This window comes from Filicampus tigris, chromosome 16, assembly GCF_054856515.1.
Source record: "Filicampus tigris isolate MCC_2025a chromosome 16, RoL_Ftig_1.0, whole genome shotgun sequence".
In the NCBI taxonomy this organism is placed as follows: domain Eukaryota; kingdom Metazoa; phylum Chordata; class Actinopteri; order Syngnathiformes; family Syngnathidae; genus Filicampus; species Filicampus tigris.
In genome coordinates, this window is record NC_141232.1 from 4,380,474 (window position 1) to 4,407,571 (window position 27,098).

Genomic DNA, 27,098 nt, shown 5'->3' on the forward strand with positions numbered 1-27,098 from the left:
TAAAAAAATGCGGGCGCTTGTCCAATTTTTAAACCGCATAACATTGATTTAACACAATGAATGGAAAATCTCAAATTATTATTTTTTTTTTGTTTCAAAGTCACCTGACTTCTCTCATTATGTGAGCAGGCCTTTCCAATGAAGTGGCCTGTGTTGACTACACAAAGACACTGACACTGACAGAAATGGCATCGCTGCTACAAATCTGCGAGGTGAATCGTACAAAATAAATCGCACATGTCATTTTTCCTAATTTAGCGTTAATCTAAGGGTGGCCTATGGGTGCAATATGTCGCTTAGGGCCCCATGGCGGCGGCGGCGGCGGCGGAGGATGTATAGGATGAACCTCTTCCTTCAAACACGCTGCGTCCGGTAATGAAGTGGGTGGCAGGCAAAGAGGCTTAACGAGGTTTTACAAGCAGGGGTGTGACTTTGAATTTCTGCCTCCTGACAACATGTCAGGCCGGACCGACTCCCCCTCAATACTCTGTTGTTACAGAACAGTAGAGTAGCACCTCAATGCCCGCCTCCACCTCGGGGTCCCTGCTAAGAAGACTCACAAGAGCGTCAAATAAAAAGACTTTCTGCAGCACTGAAAAATACAACTCCCACCGCCCCCCCCCCCCCCCCCCCCCAGCCCCCCTACTCAGACCCTCCAATGACTGACTGCAAAGTGTTTGAAAGAGCCCTCAATCAGGCGACAGAGGAGGGGGCAGTTGTGAACATGTGCTTAAGCATATTATACTGTTAGATTGCATGCTGGGATTTCATTCTGTGCACATTGGAGCTGAGCCCAAAATAAGTGAGCAAAAAATTGCAAATGATTACCCCTTTAGGCAGGTTGATGGGATGGGGGGGGGGTGGCGTCGAATTGGATATCATGTACACACTGCGTTTGATGGACTCTTCATTAGGTACACCTATAAAGACAATTTTAGTTAGCCACGTGTGTTATTATTGCAATTTTTGTCCCCCACCTCAATATTGCGATTGCGATTTATTACGCAATTATTCCCATTTATTGTTTTAACAAAGACAAGCAACAAATGAATCTGTATTGACACATTGGAAGACGTTCTCCATATTTTCGATGTATCAAGGAAAACAAACCACGTGATTTCACTGACAGAATGAAATGACCTCTAATTGGTTTTAGCGCTCTAAAGGGTCACTGTTATTATTCCGTCCAAACAAAATGGGCAACGAGGCAGGGCCCAAAAAGCAATCCCTCGGCTGCAGCGGTCCACAGATGGATGATTTCTCCCGAGTCGAGCTTAGCTGCATTGATTCGGCGGCATCGGGCGGGTGTCACACGCGCACTCGACGATGCTCGATGACTTTGCCATCCCATTCCCATTTAAATTGCCCGTGTGTTTCCTGCCCTGACACCTGTTTAAATCGACGGCTTCCTCCGCAGGTCATGGACGCGACGTGGAGAGGCGCGCCGCCGACGCCTCTCAAATCCACTAAAATCAACACAATAATTGAAATATTTTCAAACTGATTACGCCCGAGCCCCGCCGCCCGGCCGGCGGATGGAAGCGCGCTGCCTGGTTGCCAGGGGGGAGTAAATCATCTTGCATTATTTGATTTCGCTTACTGATACCAAACCCCCAGTCCCTCCATTAAACGTCTCGCGGTGCAGCACCTTGGGGAGGGACGGCGGCGAGAAAACACAAAATAGTCAGTGGCAGCCTTTTAAAATAGCATCTCTAACTTCCCCTCTCGGAGGGGGGGGCCCCTCTGCGCAAATCTGTTTGTTCCTGAGCAGATAAACAAAGCTCGGATTCCACTTTCGTTAAAGCAAAACAGAAAAGACGGCGAAATATACCAGAGTTCTTTCTTTTATAAAGCGGCCGAGCGGAATGCGTGGCTCTATTTGGCCAGGGTAGCATATAATAGTCAGTCAAATACAATACCTTTGACTGAATAATACGCTGTCAGAAAAGGTGCATCAACTGGAGTTCCACGGCAGCGCTGCAATTTAGCCAGTGTCTTCAGACAACTCTGTCGGGAAAACAGCAGACAAGACCAAAAAAAAAAATGGTCAACTAGAACAATATCATCACGGCAAAGCACTGCAAACGACAACTCCGATGATACGCTTTTTGTTGAATGAAATTCTTCTCTGGCAGTTGCCAATCAAAAGTTCACTTTATTAGAGGCATTGTTTTTTTTTTGTTTTTTTTAAGAGGCAAGAGCTATTGTTTTGATTGCGGAATACATACTAACCACACATTGACAAATGGACCGAATACGAGCCATTTTCATGTCTCCAAAAAGATCATCCTGAGTGATTATGATTTTTGAGGGGACTTTTAAGCAGGGAACAATATGATTGGCCGCTTGCAGAGCTAAATAAAAGAGTCGCCTTTTCAAAGTTAATTGACTCGAGTTAACTTTTTTTGCTCTCCTTCTCAGTGAGCAGAAAGTTAAGGGGTGAGCACTTTCGCACGGTGGAGGATGAGGAGGGATGGAGCAAGACGAAAGAGAGACTGCAAACACAAATGCCTGCTCTGTTGATTAATATGTATTGTCCTAAAAAAAAAAAAAGAAAAGTGGAGCCAGCGGGTACAAGTTAGCCCCAAGGACATGAGTAGCCCGCGGGTCTGTTCTGGGACTCTGTCACATACTGGGAAGAATTAAAACAAAATAAAAATGTTAACATTTAGTTAGGTACATGTTTCTTCTACACCAAATACTCTAGACTATGATTAAAAATAAAATAGATTGTGTTTAATGGGGGGGAAAAAATAATCTAACCGTGCTGCCTCTCACTGGTTAGTTTTGGTACTACAACAGACGCCAGTTTTGACTTGCCATTTTTTAGTGCAAAGGGTGGAGTTTTCTTTCTTTTGGGATTTTCGCAGACGCACGCAGTGTTGCGCTGTTGTGGGTGTGGACACAACCGACTTGTTTCCCAGCCAGTGGAAGCAAAAAAAAACAACAACAACAAAAAAAACCCACACACATGGTCAAAAATGTCATTAGACTACAACAATAAAATCACAGACTTGAAAAGAGCACAACGCTGTGCCACTTCTCTAAGCTAGCTGATGACACCCGCGCAGCCACTACCCCTTCCATTTAATATTAATACAGCATTGAGGAGGATTTTTCTCCAAAGACGTGTCAGACATTGAGGGGCTGCTCCAGCCGGCCTTGTCAAATGAGATCAGCGCTCGCCATAATGGGGAGGTCAAGTGGAGGGGCAGCAGCCTCTCCTCCTCCATAGCAGGCCGACAAGCCCGCCACTGTATTATGCATAAAAGTATGCGGCGCCCCGCGCTATAGACGGCAGATACGCTTGACGCATGTCCAAGGTGTGGCGTATCGTTCCAACAATAATTCCCAAAAAATGAAAAAGGGAATAATCCTCCAAATGGGCTGCCAGTTAAAATAATCGACTTATGCAACATTAGATTCAATCTTTTCTCCCGCGGAAGCCATTTAACAAACTGCCTTGACCTCCGTTATGAGATGATTCCGTCACCACGAACATGCTGGCTAACAGACGAGTGCGGGCTGCCCACGAAAGAAATTGCTTGAAAAAGAAAATGGGATGTTGTTGGCTTTCAGCCTTGAGGCTATGCGTCATAGAAAATGGATGGATGGATTGTACCAAGTTCCCTTGAGGGATTAAAATAGTACAATAACAACATATTTACGCCTTTCAGCCCTGGGGCCACATCATGTAAACTTTTACATTTGAGGTTGCGGGAAGTCAGACTTTTTGGCGAAAAAAGACTTTCACAATCGCTTTGTTGTGGTGATGATTTTTTTTTTTTAACTGGATTAATCAAGGAACAGTCATCGCATTTTGGAGTTGATCTACAATATTCACAAAATTGCACAAAAACAACTTGAATTTCACTTGGGGGATTCCAATTAGTTTTAAATTTGAGACCATGTGAGATAAGTGTGTTTTAGATTTAAGTGTACAAGTACAAGTAAAAATTGTAATCATCATTTTTGTGGCTTCTGAGGGAAATAACAGATCGATTATATTGTACTTGAGTGACAGCATTCCAACATACGCCGGAGGTTCTGGTCTACATTTGAACGATTTGGCCCGCTTTGACATGGCTGAAAGGAGCGGCCGGTTTTGGGTTTTAGAGCGCCACCTGTGGCTTTGGCCGGCATTTGCTGCTTTGCGCCATTGCCGCGGACGCCGAGTGGCCAAACGGTTTGTTGACGTGCGGACATAATGTACAGTCAGCGGCGTGAGTACGGTTTAAAGTCGCCTCATTAGCCGGTCGTCAGGCACTGCTCGGCCGGGGTCGATGGAGCGCCGGCCCCCCCACTCGTGTTTAATTACCGGGCGGCACGTTTTCTTGGTCGTCTTCAAACTGTTTAACTACTTTATTGGGCCCGGCGCGTGGATGCCATCTGGCCCTGGGAGCCTCCTCGAAAAAGCCGCGGCCCTGACAAGCTAGAGATATGTCAATTCAGTCATCTACACAAAGCAACATCTGCCGCTCTTGCGGCCCGCTATTGTGCGGCCATTTAATCTGTCCCCCTCCTCCCCTTGACGCCGCACAACAGTTCGCCGGTATTATGTTTTGCCACTCAATTAGCATTATCATCCCGCTGAAATCGAAGCCAATTTAGCTTTAATGACGCAATTGTTACATGAGTGACAGCAAGTCGGCGCCGCCGCTATCGCTAGATAAACGCCGGGGCCACCCTCGCTTTCCCCGGGCTCGGCGCCGGGGGTGGGGAGCGGGGGAGGCGGTGGGGGGGTGGCTTTTTCGGCGCGCGGCCATCGCCAGCCAATGGCGCCGGGTTCACCCCTTTGCCACCGACATTGTTTCCTCCGCTTTGCCAGAGTCAGTGTGCTGGAAAATTGAGTCCAGATTCATTAGGTTTCCAGTGTGGCGCGCGAGTCAGTTAAATTGATACATTTCCTAACAAAATTGAAGTGCTTTTGTGGCGCCCGCGGATGGCTGGTGACCCCGCTCGGCCCGCTGAGCCGCCCGAGCGAGCTGATGGATCCATTAGAGCGCTTAGACTGCTTATTCCTCTGCCTCCATCTCTGACTGACACTGTAAATCTGAACCAATTTCAGACCCTAATCACCATTACAAACCGCTTCCACTGTCCATTTGTTACTCCGCTATTCCAAAGGCGCTTCCTAGATGGGTTCCGAAAGACCCGTTTAGAGGCGGGCGGGGGGCGGAGGGGCGTTTGGGGGGGCGGGGGGGGAGAGCCCCCCCAAACTGCTTTCCCCGTGGTTAAATGGCTCATGACTGGCCCTCTTTTCCTGGAGAAAGGACGGTGGGGAGGGGGCGTGGCAGTGGAAACAAGAGGAGGGGGATTGAATAATTCCCAAAAGATAGAGTTGAATTAAGGAAAGTGATAGATAAATGAATAAATATTAGCATTAAAGTGTGACATTCTGTGAGATGACAGACAGGCCCCGTTGCCGGCGTTGGTTGGAGGCGGCGAATCCTTTGAATAGCAATCAACGTTACACCTCCAAAACATTTCCTCAGCCACTTGCTTTTTTTTCATTTTTTTTTTTTTTTTTCCAGCCGGGCTTTTATCTACTCAGTCGACCGTGCAGCACGAGCGCGGCAACTGGAGGATATTATTTCCCTGTTGGCCTCCGTCATATAACTCTGCTTAATATGCGCTCCGTCATTTAAGAAACTTGAATTATAACCCCCGAATATACTTTGCTTTATCTATCTAACCTTCAACTTTGTTCAACTCTGAATGGGTGACTCGGAACGCGGACGCAGAACAGGTGAAAAAAAAAAAAAAAAAAAAAAAAAAAAATGCCCCAAAAAAGCCTAGCATGTATTATTCATGCCCTTAAATCACCGGCGCTCAATTGAGGAGCTTTACGGAGGAGCGGCGAGTTGAGCCGTCAGTCTCTACGTCTAATTAACTGCTGCACCTCGTATCCTCCGAGCGCGCCGCAAACTCATTTTAATTGATATTGAGATGTTTATGCCCTCGGAAAGTAATTACCATTTTCAATTAATCCTGTCTAATTTCTGGACATCTTGCTTCTCCGTCCTTGAGCGCCCGATGAATTCCCTCGGACCTCCGACCCCGAATTAGTCGCCGCCCAATCGCCCGAGCCCGTCCGGGGGCGACGCAAGTCCAATCAAAAGAAGAAAAACGCAACTTTGTTCCTTGTTGCTTCTCGCGTAGGTGCCGCTGAACTGGGGAATTTCCTGAATGCCTCCACAGGGTGCTTAAAAAAAGCTTTTAAGTTATCAATACCTCTATAGCGAATCAATTAAAAGAGTCTTTTCACAGAAACGGACGTTGCCCTTGGGATCAGGGGTGCAATACGGGCCATTTAAAAGCTGGTCATTTACGCTGACCTCATCCCACCCACTAACTCCTCTTTGCATCCATTTGCTTGTTTCACATATTTGCAGTCGCACAAAAAAAAAAAAGTTCCGAGAACTGTTTTTAGCAAGAGCGGCATCATGAAGTGGTGGGAATCGCATATTCATTCAATGATATAAAAAATATAAAATAAAATTTAAAAAAAATCTAACTCGGCGAAGTGGACCACAAAAATTGGTCGACCAAAAATGTCTGCGTCAAAATTATGCCGAATTAAACTCATATTTGCGTCACCGGTAACTGTGGCTTTGTCGCTGGTGTTGTGAGACAGAAATGTTCAGATACACAAGTATTTCAATATTTACATCTTTGGTGCCCTACTCCTAAACACATTTTTGTCGAAATATGTTTTTTTCCCTACTCATAACCATGCACCTTTGGTACGAAATCCCACCAAACCTCCCGATGGAACACGATTCCTTCATGACGCGGCTAAAAACGTATGGCCTGCCACCGTATTTTTTTGCACCATTGGTCACCAGAAAGCGCAAGTGTGTATACACAATATGCCAGTGTCCAAAGCTCCATTGTACAGCCCGGAATAAATCCTCATTTCTCCTTGCTGCCCTTGCAGTGCTCTTTGCTCACACAAGCCGTCACCTGCCCGTCGCCGCAACAAAAGGCCTGCTTGAGGATTATGGTGACATCATCTCAGCCCTGGTTTGTGAATGCGAAAAAAAAGGGGGGGGGGGGGGTGCAGGGCATTGAATGGGTCTGAACCTGCTATGCCGCACGGAGATAACATTTGTCACCGGTGGCCTATTCATAGATTAGTGGACTGTCGCCTTTTCACCATATGAAATGGCTTTGGCACCGCCGCGTGTTTATTTTAAAAAAAAAAAAAGCGTCGCCTCCAAGGACGAGGGGGAGCATCTTGTTCTTTTCTCGGAGAGCGCCGGCGCGTCGCCCGGCCGCCTCTGATGTTTCCGAGTGTGTGGCGGCTGTCAACGGCGAGGATTACCTACGCGCCCCGCCGCCGCCGCTTCGTGGCGCTTGTGCAAAGGCGATCCCGCGGGAAGGGGGCACAATGACCGCAGCTGCGAAATGGGGGGGGGCTGGACCCTCTTTTGCTGATTTTTGCTACTACACAATTTGGTCCGTAACCAAAGGACCACAGGTTCAAGTACCCAAACTGGTGTAATGACACGAATGGGGACAATGAGTAGCCCCCCCCCCCCCATATTGTTGCGTACTCGAAGGCACCGAGGGTTTAAGTACCACCGACCGGCGTTTCCACATGTACTATGACTGAAGGATTGCACGTTCTTTTTGCCCCAACTCTCATGATACGGTCGCTTTGTGTGGGAGGACTTAAAGGTGAGCAAAGGTGAGCCCTTAACCCTGCACTGTTTGGTCCCCCAACTGTCAAGATATTCCTCCGCTGTACTGTGACTAAGAACCAAGGTTTGAGTCGCCCAACCAGCGATGGGAGCGCCCACAGAATGACGCCATCTTTGAGCACCCCGACCCGTATTCACATTTTGACAAAGGAATATGGGAAAGCCTACTCGGCATTGTGATCAAACTATCCCACATCGGAGCCCCCCCAACTGGCAAAGGGATATTGGCCTCGATCGGATACTGGCCTTGACTGGCAACGTCAGGTTTCGAACCAAAACGGCATTCTTGACGTAGCGTCCGTTTTTGACATGATCAGATCGCTTGGGCCGTGATTGGAGGAGGCTCGGTGGGGTTAATCGTCGCGCAAACCGTGACATTGCTGAAGCAGCAAGTTCATACGTCCAACGGCAACAGTGGCCCCTAATTGACTTTCTGTTAGCACTGCTTTCTTGTCTGACACGTGGGACAATGTGACCCGACTGCCATCGGCGCCGCGTAACGCCGCGTTAGAAGGTCGCGGTCGTTTCTCGTGTCGGCGTGAGATGGCTTGATGAAATGCGACGTGTGGGTAAGAATGTTGGCGTACAAACACTACTTATTGTCTTGAAAAGCATTAAAATACTGAAAAACTAGTGCTGAAATGTGGGATATTCTTTCATTTGAAATCTTTTAGCTTGACGCTACTACATGTAGCTGTTAGTGAGACACTCATTGGAATTGGCTTCCATTTTCAAAATGTGTTTTTATTTTTGTATTTTTTCAAGCTGTTGAATGAATCACCTTTTTTTTTTGGGGGGGGGGGGGGGATTCTCAACACCAATTTCCCGTATACTGTTGAAAACAAATGTCATTTTGGGAGTCCCAAAATGACCCCCTAAAACCAATGTAGCATCTCCCGTAAAGTTCAGTTTACCTGATCAACACAAAATTTGGTGGATGAGTCTATCATAACATGATAGAAAAAAAAAAAAAAAAAAAAATCTATGCCTGATACAGAGCAGAGCGGTTATTTACTCACTGAAATTTCATCCAGAACAAAAAGACTCAAAGCCGTTTCAGCGCGGCCGCCTTAAACGCCAGCACGCTTCACGGCGTCCGTAATCATCCCGAGCTGGTCGCCGCATTTAGCATTCATCGAAAAAAAAAAAAAAAAAAAAAAAAAAAAAGGTTTGCATCTCCGAAAAAGGGGGCGCGGCACGTAAATGAGATGTGACACTTTATTTGTGTGTGGCCAGGGAAGCAAATAATAAATAAATACCAATACGGGGGGGCCGTGTCTGCCTGAGACTCCGACGGTCACGCCATGAAATTGTCTGTTGCCTGTTTGACACGCGGCCTCCTGACTGGTTAGCGCGCGTACAAAAGCGAGCACAGCGGCTAAAACACACAGCGAATCACATGCGACAGGGACTTCTCGCCCTATAATTGATGTGCATTAAGGCTACAAGGGCGCGGCCCGCAGCGGCTGGGAAACGGCGGCGCTTCGGCAGGCAGCAGCGGCGGGACTATTTTCTCGCAGGGAAGATTACATCTTCAATTTTACCTGGGGTGCGTGGACCTCAGCGGGGCCCGGCAGATATCTCGCTTATAAGTGGGGCCTTACTTATTGCTCTTTCAAGTGCTGGATCTATCCATTCGCTCTAATTAAATTGTGTTTTTTTTTTTTTTTTTTTCTTCTTTTAATCTGATTCTTCTAATCCAGAGTGGAGTGTGTTGGGACTTGGATGATGTGATTTGAAAGGGAATACTCTTGATTCGGTGCAGTGCCGTTTATCTCTGTTAGCTCCGCGATTGAAATAAATTTGAAAATGAGGTTTGTGTACTTAAGAACCTTGACCCAGGATCTTTGGTGCTCCGAGCAGAGCGAGGAGGTTGTAATAGAAAGTCCAAAATACGTAATCGCCGTTTGAGATCCGTTTTTTTTTTTTTTTTTTTTTTTTTGCACTGAAATGGAATTTCTACAGTGGGAGACTTAACCTGTCACCACAGCACATTTTATTGATTTTTTTTTTTTTTTTTTTTTTACCGAGCAAACATTGCCTTATCTGCCGTCATGTGTGCGAGATTAAAAAAGAAAGAGATGAAAAATTGAAATTCCAAGCTTTCACTGGCTGAGAGTAACCAGGGTAAATAAAAATTTGAAAAGGTAAATACACAAATAAGATCTGTGAGCGGGTGATGACCTCTCGGGCTATCTGAGAGTCCATCTGGCTGTAAGTTAAGACCCCTGGCCTGAACCCCACCACACCAGCACCAGTCAAGCACAACAAAAGCAGTTTGCTCTTCAAGATCCAGTTTGGGCACGGATGCGATAACGCAAGTTGTTCCAGCCAACTATCTCGAGATGAAGCGTCTTACCTACCTGAGTTATTTCCACCATGATCACTCTTATCACAGTTGAGCCGCTCTTTAACCTCACGCCCACCCCTCCCAAAAGTAGGGCTGAGCGAGTCCGAAAAATGATTGAGTTGCAATTTTTACCCTCAATGTCGTGATTGCGACGCAATCAATTGCAATATAGACATTTGGAGTTCGAATTAATACCAGCAGATTTATTATACGTAAGCGTTTTGGTCTTATAGACTCGGGTCACTTACTGGAGCCCAAGTTTCAAAGCAAACATGGTGATGTAGCATTTAGCTGTAATGCTGCACAAAAATGGAAAAGGTTGACAACTGCAGTGCACTGTGATTCCCCCCCGCCCTTCCTTTGATGAAGGTTTTTTAAGCAATTTTTTTCACTATACCCTTTTAATAAAAAGCTACTTTTTATTTATTTTCTTTGCTCATTTATAAATGCTTTTAGGTGTTGTTCTTTTTGTTTGTGTGAAGCACAATTGAGTTGCCTTGTGTATGAAATGTGCTGTATAAAAAAAAGTTGCTTTATCTTATGTTAGGATTTGCTGAAAAAAATCTAAATAAATAAAAAAATATACGCATTGAAGTATAAAAATTAAAGCCTGTCGACCGACTGATTTTTTTTCCTCCCCAAAAGTTGCAGAGAACTGCATTCTACTGCATAGTAAAATGGATTTGAATTTGATTGATTGTCAAGCCCTACCCATAACCGAGCAATACCGAGGATTTCATTTTGCTGCCATGACGCCTGCCAACGCACCCAACCAACAAAATGTTTCAACTAATGTCAGCCAAGTGCTTCTCCATGCACATTACAAGAAAAAAAAAAAAAAAAAAACAAGCAAGAAAGCGAAATTGTAGCTAATCAGTGGAAATGATGAGAATGGTGGAGAAAATGTCTGGAGATGAAAAAGCTGTGGGAGGAATTGTGCCTCCGCCACGCCAGTGGAACTAAAAAAAAAAAAAAAAAAAAGCCTGAAACAATGAATATATTTTAGGCAATTACCTCCGAGAGCAAAGTTCCATAATTTAGGTCTGCCAAGATAAAAGTAATCCACAACAGAAACTAAAGAGCTGATCTCATAATGGATATTTTAATCAAGTCCCTGGAAAAAGAAAGGAGAGCCTATTAAATTCCAATTTTAATTTATGAATAAAGAAGTGATTTTGCGGCGGCGGTGCGGCGACAATTACCGAAAGCCTTCTGCAAGATGTTGTACCGGATTACACATTAAACTTAAATAACTTTGTAAGTGCGCTGCTTATTTATTTATTTTTTTTATATTCTCTGATTGAAAAAAAAGAGACTATGTTGACCCTTCGGAAATGGAGTGAAGGAAAGAACGTCGCTGCTCTTCATCAATGTTTCATAGAGGCTTAAGGGACTCAATAACCTATAAGATGAAGTGTTGTCACTATGGTAACAACACACCCGGAATATTTACATCCGTCCCTCGCGGGAGGGTTCGCGTCCCCGACTGGAATATCACAGAGAGCCAATCATCCGGCGCACCTTATTAGTGTCCCGATGTGGAATCTTCGCCGTCTATAAAGTGTAAACGCTTTCGGCCATCAAATGAACAAGACATCTATTTATTCCTTCATTTGCACGACTCTGATCGCATCCGTTTGGATGTATCGCGGCGCAAATTGGGCCATCGAAGTAAACAAACAAAGCGGCGGGGTGGGAATGGTCTCGGCCAGGGAGAAGCGCGGGGCCCGCCGGGGGAGAGGAGGAGGAGGGGGGGGAGGGGGGGGGGCGATCTCTCCATAGTGACAGGATGTGATCACAGACGTCCCAGTGGAAAGCTCTCGAGCGGCGTTGGTACACCTTTTTATTTCCAAGGGCAAAGTCAAAGACTTTCAAGGTCCATTTGACAGCTTTTCTCGCACCTTGCAGCTGTTTGAACATGACATATCGTACGAAAAGAAAAATGTTGTAATATGCATGCTGCGGATACTTTTTTGGCAAATAGGCAACCGTTTTTCCAAAAAGAGGCTTCAAGCTACCACTTTGCCACTCCCAGTTGACTGTCACGGCGAACATGAAACAAAAAAGAATGACACGCCGTGTTTTTACAAGACCACTTAGCTTCAAGCTAACAAACAATGCAAAACGCCATTGGCGCGCTTACGGTTAGCAGCGACAGTCAAGGTTTTAGAAGTAACGGATATTCGAACACAAATGGTGGCGCAAAACAGATAAAACAAGACTCACAGGCATATAGTCTTTATCCTCTATGAAAAATGACAAATATTACAGCCGATTATAGCGAGTACCTGCGCTTAAATCTCAAGGTTACAGTAAGAGTGAGTGAGCGTAGAAGCATGGATGGTATTTTCACTCACGGAGGCAGCACTTCATCCACTTCTGTCCACATTACATTATATTGCTAGTGCCTCGATTTGTTGATGTGGTTCACGCAGCTGAATTTTTTTTTTTACCTTAAAGCGGAAGTCAACCCAAACATGCGAGAACACTGGTTGAAACGGGACATTCTGATTAATATTGCTTTTGTGGAATAGGTGTTAATCCACTTGTTTTCAGCTATCTCCGGGGGCGGCCATTTTGTCACTTCTGTCGACCGAAAATGACATCACAACCGCTCGCGACAACCAATCACGGCTGACCTGTTTTCCGAATCTGAGCCGCGATTGGTCGTTGTGAGCATTTGTGATGTCATTTTCGCTCGACAGAAGTGACCAAATGGAGGCACTTTACTCAACATCGGAGCACTTTTGCAACACGTGAGCACCCGCGGGGACGCGTTTTTTTGTTTTCTGCTACCTGCCGCCAAGCTGACAGATTTATGAGGTGGCAAAAGAAAAGGAATACGAGATGCTGTTGACCTCCAATGCATGTATCCTACAAAAACAAAAAGGCAGTAACAAAGGCTTGGGGCGGGGTGGGTGGGGGGATGGGGGGGGCGAGTCGGGTTTGCGTGCCTACGCGAGGCCAAGAGGGACTTGAAGGATGACAGAAAGGAAAAGAAGTATTGAGGTTACCCCGACGGCCGGCGAAAACGTGCGGCGAATTAAACGAGCTCATCTTTGGAAGGCGGCGGCGGCGGCGTATTCGTCCCCCCTTTTTTTTTTTTTTTTTTTCTTTCCCGGAGACAATAGCCACATCAACATCCTGTTCTGTTGGCCGAGCCCGAGCCATATCCCGCCGTGATTGGGTCGGGATGGCAACAACCTCATCGCCGGCCGCATCACCATCCCATCACATCACATCGGCATATGCGGCTCACTGCGCGGCCACTTTGGGGGCAAATTGAAGAGGCTGCGCCCCGGCAAAAATAAATAGACGCTTGAATAGCAACGCACCCCCCCCCCCCCCCCCCCGGCCGCTCAACCTTCTATCAGTGGGAATCGAACAGCCGCGCCGCTTTGGAGAATTTCAGTTTAGCTTCCGATTACGGCATGTCCCGGCATTTTTATTCCCTACATCTCTATGCTTCATAGCCTTCAAACACTTCCCGGTAACTGCCTATTATCCGACAGTTCCGCTCCACTGACCCTGCCAATAAAACTTTTCATATCCTTATAAATGAACTCAATTGCCGCGTTCTAAACATTGACACCGCACTAACAGATCATCTCCACACCTCGGAATTGGCTAAATTCCTTTTTCCTTATGAATATATAGGAGGAGATTAGAGCCATGATAGCTTTTCAGATTGCCGCACAACGGCGGAATTAGTTTAGCGAGCGTTTACAGACCAAATTGGAGCCATTAAATAGCGGATTGAATTGATGGCACTTTCATTGTCTCCCCAACAGTATCACTGTAAAATCAATTAGCCGTCACTTTCCCCATTCTCAATAAGGTCTGATTGTCGGCTGCGGGTGAATAAAGGAGACCCTGACAGCCCCCTCGGAGCAGAACGCCGCGTGAAAACAAATCAGCCGGGCGGCGGCTGGCGAAACGTGAGCTGTAATTGTGCAAAAAAAAAAAAAAAAAAAAAAAGAGAAAAGATCACTGTCATCAAAAGGGCATTGTGCACAGGATGGGCCATTAGTTCCAAAATGTAGCACATTGCAGGGATGTTGAGCACATGCAAATCTTTTCATGAAACAATCTCTCATGGCCCGAATGAAAAGACACTTATTGAATCTTTACTATTGCTGCAGAAATGTTCATTAGCGCCCGCCATTGTCCTTCTCCGTGTCGGCCTGTTCTATTGAGAATTTAGTCGGATTTGATACGAAATGTGAAAATAGGATTGGGCAAAAAAAAAAAAAAAAGAAATAAAACTATACACACTACTTCCAAGAAAGTTTGGGAAAGGAAGATACGGCGTGCAGATCGACTAAACTTTGTGTTTTCATAGCATTTTTTCAGTGCAATGATTGCGCAATGCGATGTGGACTCAAGAAATTTTTTGTAGCGCTTGCACAGGTATAGCGTTCATTAGTCGGACTTGCCGACGGACGCCCGTTTAAAAATAGAGGCGGACCGGCCTATAGACGGGTACTTTTTTTTTTTCCACCCCGGAAAAAATGGCAAATGACGGAAGTGTACCCACGCTGCACAATGGATTCCACTCATGAATGTAATGTATGACTTTTTTGGGCAGTTTTCCTACTCGATTCTCTTTCCTCGTCATCGCCTCATCCTGTTTGAGAAACGCAAAGCGAACAGCAAAGTGAGTATGCAGCAACACGTGATTGAAGCAGGGGCGGAGCCAGAACGTAGCTAATGGGTGGGCCTTGGAAAATCAGGGTGGGCCTAAATATTTCCCTCACTGAGCACAATCCTCCTGAGCCGACACATCGTATACTCAAATAAAATGACAAACTGAATAAAAAAAAAAAACACAAATTCAAAAATCATTTCATATTATAATTTACAAAAAATTTAAAACTATATATATTTTTTTCATGAATCTCACTGGGTGGGGCAGTCTGTCAATCTGGGTGGGCCCCGCCCAGGGATCATTGAAGGCGTCGCCATGGACCCGCTTGAATGTTTTTGTTTATAAAACAGCCTCTTTGGCCGTCAGCTGCTCGCTCCCGCAAATAAAGCGGCGTGATGTCAATTTGCCGCAGGCGCTGCTAAGTGTCCTCTGAGATCAGGACTTTGCATCCAATATTTCCCTCTAATGAAATCAAACAGGGCCCGCCGCTATCCCTCCCACCGCCACCAGGCCATCAACAAAAGCTTTGGAGCGATATCTGCCGCAATGAAACCTTGACATATGAGAGACCCCCCGAGCCCCCCCCCCCCCCCTCCCGGACCCTCCTCCGTCTGTCTAGTGTAACTTGAACATGCATATGAAAACGCATCACTTATGTCACGACGCTGGCGCAAGGAGCCGCTGTCAGTTTTACATTGGAAAGCAATTTGGTGGTGCCGATAGAACAGCTGGGGGTTTTTTTTTTCTCCCCCCTGGAAACAACAAATTGCGTGTACTCTATTTACACAATGATGCCAACGTAATACTTTCAAATCTGTCTGCATCAAGTGCATATAAAAAGTCTACACCCCCCTGTTGAAATGGCAGCTTTTTATGACGTAAAAAAAGAAAAAAAAAAAAAACGAGACAAAGATAAATCATTTCAAAACTTTTTCCACCCGTGTTGTAATCTCGATTCAAGTGGGGAAGTAAAAATAAACAACTGAAATAAAGAGTTTGCACAAGTCTGTACACCCACCTCGCTGGGTTGTGTGGCTGTGTTCACAATTAACCAATCATATTGAAACTCCTGTTAACTGGGCGTCAGCACACACTTGTAACCATTGAAATGTCTTTTCATCAACCCCAAATAGAGTTCAGCTTGATTGATTTGACAGACTTGATGCTATTTAGCTTAAAAAAAAAAAAGGCAAGAAAAGCATACTAGAACATCTAAAATGTATTTGGGGGTAAACGGAGGCACTTTATTGATTGATTGATTGATTAAATGAATGTGATCGGTTGATTTTGAACACAAACCCGTCCCAGTAATCAATTTAAAGTAAACGTCCACCGGAATGCTGCATGCTACATCACCAAGTTAAATACACAGTATTTGTCTTGTTGTGACTGAATAAGTGTGACAACAAATCTGAAGAAAAAAAAAACATAACACGCATCCAGTGTCAATACTTTGCTGGACACCAAACTGGGTTGTGACCTCACCTTCAAGTGTAGTACATGGAATTCCAGCATGTCCACAAAAAAATTTTTTTTAAATGGGCCAGCCATAATATTTGACCTAGAATTGTATAATCACCAAAAAATACTACCACTCTTGCTTTTCATTGAAAATATGCATGAATGGATGTGTTCCAAGACCAAAGCCAATGAAAAATCCATTTCCAATAATCTCCTGCCTAAAGGAAGTGATTATGCGCCGCTAAAACGCAAACCATGCTGAGTGTGTGATTTAAAAAAAAAAAAAAAAACATTTCCAGGTATTAAATTCACTGTCAGGGCCACACATGGCTGTAATTTATATAAAAATAATAATGATGACAATTCATCTTCCCCCCCCTCTTCAATCTTTGTATTGGCAGCGGGCTGCTTCAATCTGCACACAAAGTGAAGGCTTTAAGATGCTCACATGAAAGCAAAATTACTGCCGCACGCCATCAACGCTTCACCTTTCAATCTGATGCTCATCTGCCGCCTAAATACTTTGATTTCATGAATACGAATGGTTGCACACAATGGGCGAGGATCCGGTCGACGGCGATCTGATGCCGGGCCTATTACAGACCCCTTTCAAAAGATAAAGGAGATCCACACCGCCAGCCGTTCGCAGCTCAGCTCGGTGTTTGGTAAGAGCAAAGAAGGACTCAACTGCTGTATTCGAGTGTGTGTGTGTGTGTGTTGTGCACTTGGCCAATAGATGCTCATCTCCAAGAATGCTTGGCCATTTAGGGGTCAAAGAAGTTCATTTAATAACAAAAGTATCAGCCAAAGAGGGAAATGGTAATGATGACTACACAACTAAAATAAAAAACTAGCTTGAAAGGTAGTTTTACACCGTTGCTAAACTAAGCTAGCCAAGCCAACTCTATATGGATGATACTAAAACACCCGGAAACTTTTAAAATCTGAATAAAAATGCATATTAGGTGTTTGGGCGGAATTATTTAAAAAAATAATTATTTGTGAATTTTTTTCCCCTCAATATTGTGATTGCGATTTAATATGCGATTATTTCCATTATAATTGCGATTACAATCACATTCTACTACATGGCGGTTGATTTGAATTTGATTAATTGTTCAGCCTTATTAAGGCGGAAGTCAACCCAAATTTTTTTTCAAGAATATGTTCCCAGCAGGCCCACTAGTTGAAACACGGCATTGTGATTAATTTTGCAAAATCCAATCGTTTTTTTAGCTGTCTCTGGGGGCGGCCATTTTGTCTTCTGTCGACTGAAAATGACATCACAACTGCTCACAACGACCAATCAGGGCTGACCTATTTTCTGAATCTGAGCCGTGATTGGTCGTTGTGAGCAGTTGTGATGTCATTTTCAGTCGACAGAAGACAAAATGGCCGCCCCCAGAGACGGCTAAAAACGAGTGGATTAACACTTGTTCCACAAACGCGATATTTATCAGAATGCCCTGTTTCAACTAGCGGGCTTGCATAGAACATATTCTTGAAAAAAAAAATGTTTGCGTTGACTTCCTCTTTGAGGTTTCGTGATGACAAAAAAAAAAATTCAGTAAGAAAATCTCAGTGGGCCCTCTCTCACAGAGGGCGGGGCCTCCTTGGCAAAGCAGACACATGATGTTTGGTAGCAGGTGGAGCGGCGCTCCGCGTCGGGTCCACAGGTGCCGAACAGATGCCTCCGAGGCGAGAGCGAGAGCGCCACTCATCCGGCAACGCCGGGACACTCTCCGGCTTCGGACCCGCGCATCTGCTCGGCCCGGCGTGGTAATTAAACATGGCGTCTGACGGCCACGTGACGGGCGTCGGGGAAACAATGGCCCGCTTTTTCGCCACCCTTTGAATGACACAAAGTCACAAGGTCAGGCGTATAGGGCATCAAGTGAAATATATGAGGATACGCCGGCCAATTGGTGTCATAATTGCCATTTGGAGGATTCGTAATTACAGTGCGGCCGTCAGATAAGAAGGAAGCCGGGGCAGCTAATGGAAATGTGTTTGGAGAGGAGCGGCTTTCTAATAAGTCATTTTGCCTAATAAACTATAACCGATTTAATCTGCACCTTATCGGGCCAAGATTTCACCACTTTCCTTTTTAATTGGCTATTTTGTAATCCCGATTCCCGACAGAGGCGCCGGCCCCGCCTGGCTCTCCCGAGAGCTACCCGTGAAATCAGTTTGCAACAGCGTGTCAATCTCATTCTGGAGCGGCCATCTGGCCAGTGGAGCCCAGCGCGGGGTCTCGGCGAGGCAATCAGCCGCACCCTCGCACAATGCGCTCATGCAAATTTGACAGAGATACAACCCGATCCTGTTCAGCTTTCAAGTTGGATAGAATCAGGAATGGCAGGTTAGCCGACTATTGGTTAGCAGAGCCGCTCTGATTGACACAAACCAAGTTCAGATGTTCTAGTAGGCTTTCCCTCACTTTTTAAATGTTTTATTTTTGGGGGGCTTTCCAGTAGAGGCCGGACTACTTGTTGGGACCGTTCATAATTCCCTCCCGCTTGTATAAGGTTGGAATTACGTCGAAATAGTTCACTCTTGGTTTCATCGGAAGAAAAGACATTTTTCCAAGCGTTTGTGGGCAATTTTGACAGACTAAACTCGAGCTCACCATCAAACCTAATGAGGCCCAGCACGTAAGAAAACGGATACATGGCTAATCAGGAATTGTGGGTGCTGCTCTTGCATTTAATGCTCTGCTCAGCCTAATTTTTAATTTTTTTTTTTTTTTTAATAGTAATCTGAGTTGATGACAGGACAAACAAACACAGTCTATTGAGCACGACTTGTGTGCAGACCCATGTAGACTAGGCTCCATTTAACTGACTTGAATTAATGAATTAATTAGATTTTAATTAAACACCACACTGGCTGGAATCAAGTCATTACGCTTTCATTTGTTTCCGCAGTTCCTTAATGAATCTTATTGGCTGTAATAATGAATCCATCCAAAGCCCAGTACAAACATATTTCCCCGGAACTTGGGTGAGAACGTTGTTGTCTGATGCACAAATAAAGGCGTGTAAATTCCCTCTATTCATTAGACGACATCATCCGGGAACACGGACGGAATTCCGGGAATCCTTGAAGGAATATTGCTCCGAGTCCCGCTTAATTAATTCATACACCCCACTAAGTTTTTTACGCGCCTCTCCGGCTGCGGGCCCCTAATATCCTCCTAACTCTTAACGGCACTGCAGTGGCTCTGGATTATTAAAACACTTAGGTGGACATTAAATCAGCCTTTTTATTTATCTAATCACGCAGAGGCCTCACCTGAATATTTGCATGGAGAATAACGGTTAATTGAGCTTAGTTTTTTCTTCTTTTTTTTTTTTTTTTACAGAGGTTGTGTCTGATTAGTTCAGTCATAAAATTGCAATACAACATGGAGCCTTAATCTTTGGCCAAAGATTTATTGTAATTTAACTGTCCAAAAACCTACATTTGTATTCTAAACACAAAGAATATGTGTGTTGTTTAAAAAAAACAACAAACAAATACATACCGTATAATGATACATATGAGTACTAGTACTCACATTTATAAGCAAGCATACTATTACAGATGTCACTCTCTCAATAGATAGCTAGCTAGCTAGATAGCTAGCTAGCTAGATAGCTAGCTAGCTAGCTAGATAGATAGCTAGCTAGATAGATAGATAGACAGAGAGACAGGGTTAGGATTATATACACATATACAGTACGTACATATACACATATATTCGTATATATGGGTGTACTAAATGTAATATTATAACAAATATTATTTATTATTATTATTGCTGTAATATACAGATCCTGCATTATTTTAATCTGAAACCTGTTTACGAAAAATCTGTAAAAAAACCCCCCCAAAAAACAGCAATTCATTTTAAAAAGTATCTGTAAAAATTAATTGGAAAAACGGCAGGTTTTTAATACAAAATACTACAAAATTCTCAGTTCAGAGTTTTTGCATAAAAGACAAAAATCAAAGGGATGATCAAACACACAATCGGTGGAGGCATTTTATTTTCATCCCATAACATTCTCCACTATTATTTGCTTTTTTTTAGCTGCAGGTCAGCTTAGGTATACAGTTTGAGTTTAATAGCTACTTAAATTGATCTCAGAGGACATTCTCAAATCCATTAGCAGCAATCATTTTGTTTAAAAAGCCCCCCAAAAAGTACAAGCAAAAAGTTTTTGCTCATTTTTTATCTCTATGTGCAAACTGTATTTTTAATGGCCTCCAGTTGATATTTGGCTATTTGCATTCATTAACATCCCCCAGTGGTTTGCTTAATGGTGACCGAGGATGAGTGCAAGTGCAAGTGAACACTGCGCGCGCGTGTGTGTGTGTGTGTGTGCGCGCGTGTTGGTCACATGCATTTCACAAAGCTGGTGTCTATTGTGTTGTCGCCTCCTTTGTCATTTGCACAATGCCCGGGCGCTCATTGGCAGCCTCCAAAGGGCTGCGCATTGTTATGTAAATGCATATTAATGAACTTCCCTCATGAAGTCAGCGGTGATGGAGATAGCAAAGGTCTTTGTAACATCGCGCTTTTCATCTGCACTTAGTAGCCCCGAAAGTCACCAAAAATTCGAAAATGAGGACTGCTGCTCTGTTTCAGAACTCCGATTGCATTGATGGAACATTCAGGAGTGTCTGGTGAAAATTGTTTTGGTCATGCCAAATTGCCAAGTAATTAAAATGCACACGCACAGCGTTTTCCTAAGTAAATGACAATGTCCTATCTGCACAAGACAGGGGACCTGAATTTGTATGAATGGCAGAGAACAGGTAAATAATAATCATAAAATAAAAAAGCTTTGATTTCATTTCAGCTGGAGTGTTTTTTAACAAAAGAAAATGAGGATCCAAATGGAAATTTCCATCCCAATTGCTGTTTAATTGGATGGCCACTTGTGCTTAACTTATCTTTTCAGCTCCACTTGTTCGCTACAAGTGAGCATTTCTAATTAAAGACCATAACTTTTCTCTTCAAAAGTGTCTCTGACTTTTTTAAAGGTGTTTCAGGTTAAATTAGACAGCAGGTGTTGTGTCTGTAAATGATGCGGGTTTTGTTGAACAACAAGTTTTCATTAAGTTGTATGGACAGAGGAGAATGAAAAGGCTGTAATGAGCATGGCAGGCCACTAGTGGGCAAAGTCACTTTTAAAGAAACAATCTTCTTCCGACGAATGAATGACCTTTATCCGCCGATTCCAAATTGATTCTGATCTATGACGTTGACCACGCATCCATCTTAATTACGAAAAAGAATCGGTATCCGTGACGCGGCCCACGTATCAGATCGATACCAACTCTTGCAGTATCGCACGTTACGTCAAATACGTGCTTTAAAATAACACTTATTATTAGCATGTCGCTCGTCAAAAATGAAAATTCAGAAGCAAATTGTACAAAAGTTAACCTGGCGTTATGTTCTGAAATTGAGTCTTTACATTCGACATTAGCAAAACTGCGTACATTGATGTGCATACAAACTAGCGACTGATTCCCCCACCAAAATGCTGCGACAACATCCCTCGTTCCTTGTCTGCCCTTGTTGCTAACTCTGCACTGCCTTTCGAGCTGCCCCACTTTCTCTCTTTGTCTTTTCTGAGTTGATTTGTACTTTTTACTTGTAGCTCTCGCCTCAGCACACAACAATACGATGGGAATCATGTCCAACAATTTTTTATCTTAACAATACCGCAAGTTCTAATTAAAACAAATGATTTGCTCCCGTGTGGCGTCAGACTAATGCGGAGGGTTCTGCATTATTGCCCGTTTGGTTCTTGTGTAGAGACTACCAAGCCATTAATCCCAACTCTCTCCGTGTAAAATTGAAGCAATAAAAACCACAAGCAGCGGCATCAAATTTCTTGCTCCTCAAAATTATCGATCCACGGACAAACAGTGATTGTTTCTGTCATCCGGCGCTGCCTTTGTTGTTCAGGGGAGAGACGTTAGGCCGGCGGTGGAATAAAAGCTCAGTTTGCGGCCAGGCAAAATTTAATTAACAGAGCAAACTTACGTCTTGCCGGTATGTCTCCTTAGAGACTGCGGAGGATAAGAAATACTTTCCATGAATGCAATGCCGGCTCGAGACTGGACCAACAGTTCAAGATGTACGCCAATACTGTGAGAGTGTGCAGCTTTCAAATAACGGCGAATGGAAACCAAAGTTGGCCAGGTCCATTGTAGAAAAAAATATTTGCGGATTCAGTGCTTATTGAAGTCATCAGAACCACATAGACTCGTATCTTTTAATTGTGTTCTGATGTTCATGTGAGTCATTCTTCCATACATACTTTGAACTTTCATTGTTGACTTAAAGCTTTAGCAAGCGTCAGCTAGCATTAGCCAATGGACCCATAACATATTAAGCGTTTGCGGTGGAAAGGTTAGGTCACATATGAGTTTCTGCTGCTTGTATGTTTCAAGCTACTGGGATGTCACCTTCAAAGTACTCTATAAACAAAGTGACAGCAAGTACACTTTGAAGAGTTTGATGCTATCATTGCGCTAACATTAACCTAGCGACCGGACGTTAGCACCCCAAACTCAGAAGTCCTGCGTGCATACAGTCCACAGTCCACATGTTAACGTTTACATTTCAAAGAATTCTACGTCATTGAGGGCATTTTATGTGTCTATATTGTTCTTTAGAGCTTATCTGTTAGGTTTAAAACAACGAGAAGCGTTCATTAGCTACACTTTTTAAGAAAAGCACATTGTTTAAAAAAAAACAAAAAACAGGCTTTTGCTTCTGCCCTGGTTGTTCAGAACTTTTCATTAGCATTAGCTAAAAATGTTTTCTAATGTTGTGCTATAGTACAGATTATAGAAGAAAGTTTGTTTTGTTACTGTACGCTTCAAAGAGTGAGCGTTTTGTCAGTTTTTCAGCAAAAGTGAATCAAAACATTAGCTTGATCCTTTTCAATCATCTTTGTTTCCATTATGGCGACAGCTTGTAAGTACATATATTTATCTTGTATCCATAACACAGCACAACATTCAGCATAATTTTCCTTAAGGGAGACAAAAGGCTTGTTATGTTTTCTCTTCCTCCCTTGTTGTCATGGAAATACATACCGCAAATGACTTGATGACAGGCTTTGTTAAGTTTAATTTCCATTTTCTGTCTCACAGATCATGTTTTCTCAACATGGGCCTTAAGCGCATCTGTTAATTTACAAAGTGTGTCGTAATGACGCTTGATTGAATTAACACGTCATCTTTTCGCTAATGGCAATAGGTGAGTTTTTGACCTTTCACTGCCTTTACAATGTGATAACATCATCAAAAAAAAAAAACACCTTCACATGACAGACTCAAATGAGAAATGGAAAAAAAAAAAAAAAAACCCTGACTGTCATCTCCTCTAAACAAACTAAAACAGTCGCAAGCTGGACTAAATGTCAGGTTATTCTTAACCTTTTGTGCGACGAGCCCAATTGTTTCTGTGCTATTAAGTGTCTGGCAGAAGCCCCCCCCCCCCCCCCCCCCCCAAAAAACAACTCCAGCAAACATTTTTTAAGCCTAATTTGGTAGGAGACGTGACAGGCCCGGTGGCAGCATGCAACTCCAATTACGATAAGGATTAAGCACATGCAATCAAGTGATGAAACAAGATAGCGTGCAGCGATACAGTGGGCGAGCAAGCAATTAATTGGGAAAGGCGTGCTTCGGCGCCGCCTGCAAAAAAAAAAATTAGCTTTCAACATTTAAGTATTGTTGATAAGTAATGTGCGAATAGGCCACATCGTCATCTTTGGAAAGGACTCGAATAAGGCAACACAGTATTTGACAACAATTGCTATGTTTTCTTACAAATGTTGCCAATGGCAGGTCCCATTATGTGTTAGCATTAGCATTAAGATGGCTAACTAAAGGCTAAGCTATGTGGTTGTTTTAAATACACAAGGTTTAATTCTCTTTGTTTTATGTTTAGTTTGACAGTAAACCTCAGATGAGATTGGCGATAAACAGCTTGAAGCCTCTTCTTTTTTTTTTTTTTAAACAAACATTTACTAATTCTCTCTGGCAAACGGCTGAGGCACTGCCAACATACAACGCCCTAAATTGGGCCACTCGTATCTCAAGGCACCACTGAACTCTTAATTCTGCATTGCTACCTTACACGTCGACTCAGACGGTCAGTGCGAAAGCGGCTGGTCGCTTTCGACCCACAAACAAGCTAACAGGGTTCACCTATTAATGACCTTTAATGCGAACGTAATTGCCGGTTAAACATCTACCATTCTAAAATGCGAACCTTTACGGGAGTGAAATGAATACAGAGAACATGAGCGTGATTGAAAGGAATATGTTCTGGCCGCTTATCCTCGGATCTAAACGTTTGGCTCAGGTTCCCGTTGCAGGAGAAATGGCTTCCTGGAGGTAGCGGTGAAGGCAGCATATGTTCAATCTGTTTGGCTGCTGCCTGTCCGACTGTTCGCGGAGATGATGGGATTAATTAGGAAGGGGATGACTACTGGGGGAGAGATGAAGTCGTCATTACACCGGAGCTCGTTGAGTAATGATGGCTGTCAGGGCTTCATCCGCGTCCGGTCGCGCTCTTAACTCTGACCCAATTAATACTGCAGGTAAACAGGCCCGACGCTGTGGTCACCGTCGGCTCCCTCCCGGGGACGGGCGGTGAAATGAAGCTGTGCGTTTTATCTGTGCATCATGGCCCCGCAAAGTCAACTTGACAGAATGCGGGGGAACTTGATAAACAGTCTATCTAGGGCACACACTGTATATAGCGGGTCTCTCAAGAGGTTCCAGACAAAACCCAAGACAGTCGCGGGAAACCCAAAGCAAATTATCCTGACATGGATGGAACAATAGCAAATTGGACAAATGATATAATTTGAGTCCTACAGGACCCAGCAGAGTCTGCTGCTTCCCTCTACTCGCAAACCAGAATAGAGTTTGATGGTAAAGGTCAGGAAACAAAGGTGGTTCTTTACATCCCCTTGAATAACACAGCGCCAAATGTAGTGTTTGTTTTGTTCCTGTTTAGCGTTCTGCCTCAAGGGAAGGAGGTGTTGCTTTCAATATTCTTGCCGAGGGAAGAAAGACTCACTGGTATCGGACAGATCTTTTTCTCACAACAAACACTGCTACTCCAATATGATGCTACTGAATGTCCTCAGTTTACAACTGTTCGGACAAACGACTACAAATCACGGATAGCTTGCAATGAAGTGTCTGTTGGCACGCAAATGTGTTAGCACAGCTTAGTGATTAACTCTACCGCATTCTAACGTGCAAATTCAGGTTACCCCAAAGGAATGGAACTGGGTCATAAACCGAGGACCAGATGTGGGGATTTTTACTAAGTTTTGCTGGTCCGTCATACGTCAGCAGCAAGGGTACCCTTCCCTCATTCGTCATTTTTCGTGACAAACTGAATTGTAATCGTCAGTCCATCAGTTAAATCCGTCAGAAGTCTGTTGGTACGTCAGCCAGTCAAGTTTCTGACCCCTCAAGTGACGATTTAAAAACAAAAAAGCCATTAGCAACTAATCTGCCAATGATTTGCGATATAAGGGTTGAATTCTGAAGACTCTCAGACTACCTCCAGAGCAGGAGATGTTCACTAACATCTTCCCTTTAAATCTTGACTGAAAAAAGTGATGGAAGTGAGTAAATCAATTAGATCCATGTGGGATTTTCTTTCCAATATCTCTTCGGAACGTTTTGACAAATCTCGCACCAGATTGGGTGTGCGCTTTTCTAGCAGGAGGCGTCCTTGGCCACTCGTTAATCACCCGCCGCTGACACGGAAAACCTCCTCGCGAGAGCCAAATAACCTCAAGACAATGAGAGCAAGTAAGTGGCCGGAGACAGTGGGATACGGCAAGCTAGTTGATGTCCCTTCTCATAATGCCGAGATGGAAGCAGACATTCCAACGATGGCGGAACAGCAGGGGGGGAGTAACATTACGCGCTGGCAGATTTCTCAAAATGAAACTGACCTTCTGTAGGATCATTACATCCACATTTGAGGGCAGGAGATGCAAAAAAACCAACAACAAAAAAAACAAGATTTTGCAATGAGGGCACTCCCATGCTAAATAGCTTGAAAAGCCTTAAAACATTCTAGCACAACTGACTGAAGTCATCAGGCAAACATGACAGACCGCCTTACTTTATTAAAGGTGAGAGTGGTGGAATATATTTAGATCATTTGAGTAAAAAGTAGACATTTAAAAGAAAACAAACATTTGAATCAGTATTGTCAATTTTTCATACCCGATTGTATCATTCATGTTCCTCGGAAAGCTAGAAGAAAAATAGCTCCGGACACCGTCAGCATGAATTTGAACTGAAAGTCAGCCATTTTGTTTTATAGCAGCCATTTTGGGTGAATTCCAGAGCTCATATTTGGACAAAATCAAAGTTTTGAATCAGGACATCTGTCAAAACACAGATGGTTTAATTCGAAGCAAAAGTATGTTGGAATTTCTTTACGGTAGCACTTGCCATTTAGTTAGGACCATTTCCATATATCTTGGTCTTGACTTGTCTTTCTATCCTGCCTCCCTTCACGGCCAAAAATGAAAAGACCACTAATGAAAGAAAGCTGACTAAATGTGTTGACTAAATTCAAGTGTTATATTTAAGTATGCTTCACATGATTTCTTTCTCACTAAATGTGGGGAATCAGATGCTAGCTTGTATGCTAAATCTCCACCTAGCATGATAGCGTATTTAGCTAAGGCCCGGAACAGCTAGCCCACTTCTTTCTGATCCCACTTTCAGTAACTTAATAGAACCACATCTTTTCAAATCATCACGCTTGCTTTAATTCAGCGTTTAATCCCAGAAACGACAGCTTTTGAAAACACATCTATTTGCCCAATATTTCCAGTCATTTTGAGCCGCTCGCAAAGCGTCGCTGCTGCTGCTG

General features: G+C 43.9%; 1 protein-coding gene across 1 annotated transcript in view; it reads right to left on the minus strand.

Moving 5' to 3' along the window:
- Positions 1-859: 859 nt before the first annotated feature.
- The window catches only part of micall2a (mical-like 2a), a 75,437-nt gene continuing 49,198 nt past the window's right edge, over positions 860-27,098 (minus strand). The window contains exons 18-19 of the transcript XR_015090204.1: positions 1,920-2,007; positions 860-920 (exon numbers count right to left, since the gene is read on the minus strand). The gene's annotated coding sequence lies outside the window, so the exon portion shown is untranslated. The remainder of the gene's footprint in view (positions 921-1,919; positions 2,008-27,098) is intronic.